Raw genomic sequence first — 1,564 nt, forward strand, 5'->3', positions numbered from 1 at the left:
GAGGGACGAATGGGAAGGGGACAGCACCGAGGGAAAGGAGGACATCGATAATTCCCGAAGGGTGGTTTTTTTGAGACGGGGGAGGAGAGACGGACTGAGGAGCCGGACTCGTTTTGCTTGTACGCATGTTACCCAAGACTTCTGATTAAATCACCTACTAACAACACGTCGTCATGTCGCTAACAGAGATTAAGGTCGGGTACTATACTCTTAGAAAAAAGGGTCAGTATAGTTCTCCCTAACGGGAGGAACGCTCTTGACACATATGTTCCTTCAGAAAGGGAGAAACTTTCGTCCCTCAAGCAGGGGAGCAAAAGTTCCTCCGCCGACTGCATCTCATTATGGCGGCCACGAATCGAGCAAATCGAGCTCGATAAGGCTTAACGAGAACCCTAAGTCTATTGTACGAAGCGAGAGGAGCAGCAAATAAAAACGTAACACGAGCTTTCCGCGAACTGTATTTATTTCCGAATTTTCTTTACCCCTGCAGGTAAAGAATCTTACGTTTCGAAAGCATGCAGTCACTCAGTCTTCTCATCGTCAGCACTGCGATGTTCAACGGAGAACACCGGCACCCAGTTCGCGCACTTTAGTCTTACCTTTGCTATTCCTCGAGCCACAATTCCTTCGTCCACCGTTGCGTCAACCGCACATCACGGAGGAGTGAAAAACATTCGCCCGCAAAACCAAAAGCCGCTCTCCAAAAAAAGCAAATCCGAAGCAACCTCTTGGCTTATCTCAGCACGGTAACACAAAATAATGGCGTAGCCGCGTAGCGTAAAAGGATGTTAAATCGCTTGCCACCAGATGGCAGGGTCAAGCAGAGTAATCGCAAGTAGCTAGGCTAGGTGGCGCTAGGTACCGCCCAATTCATGTTTTACAAAAAAATTATTTTTATTTCCTTACGCCACAATATCGTTTCCTCTTCTTCGGTAATCTCTAACACATGTAGACACGTTACGCACACTACAAGCATCAGGTGAACATATTGAGCGCATACACAGGCATCGCACATACAAACATCAATACAACAGCACACTACCACACTACCCCGATCACTACACCCGAGCCCTGCGTTTCCGTATTTTATATTGGTCGTTCTGAACGTACGGAATTTTTCGGTGACTCCCTAAGCAATTAAAAATATTCCGAACATGTTCATTTTTTCCCAGCAATGTCATACCTCTGAGAGTATTTTGAATGGCTCAGGGGATGAATCTCTTATTAAAAAGAAAACGCTCGATCATGCCGTAATTATTTGAAAGCCAATAAATCGAGCCGCTCCAATGTGGTTCCAAGCCATGAGTTTGTTTTCCCGCACGGCCCTTCGTAGCCAGTATTTATATTGTAGTGTTTGTTTTTCTATTTGCGCTGGTCGCGCACGGCTGCAATTGCCGTCTTGAATTAATCTTTGTAGAGCGGATATTCACTCAGCTGGAAGTGATGCTTCACGGGCAGAGAAATCTCTTTTCAATCAACTTGAATGCAGTCAAAGCCGCAACTTGCGGCACTGTTAAGTGTACGGAGCTACGCCGTTGCGAGCTCGAAAACTTCTAGCGCTCAT

This window comes from Ixodes scapularis, unplaced genomic scaffold (genome assembly GCF_016920785.2).
Source record: "Ixodes scapularis isolate PalLabHiFi unplaced genomic scaffold, ASM1692078v2 PGA_scaffold45__5_contigs__length_3442486, whole genome shotgun sequence".
Taxonomy (NCBI): domain Eukaryota; kingdom Metazoa; phylum Arthropoda; class Arachnida; order Ixodida; family Ixodidae; genus Ixodes; species Ixodes scapularis.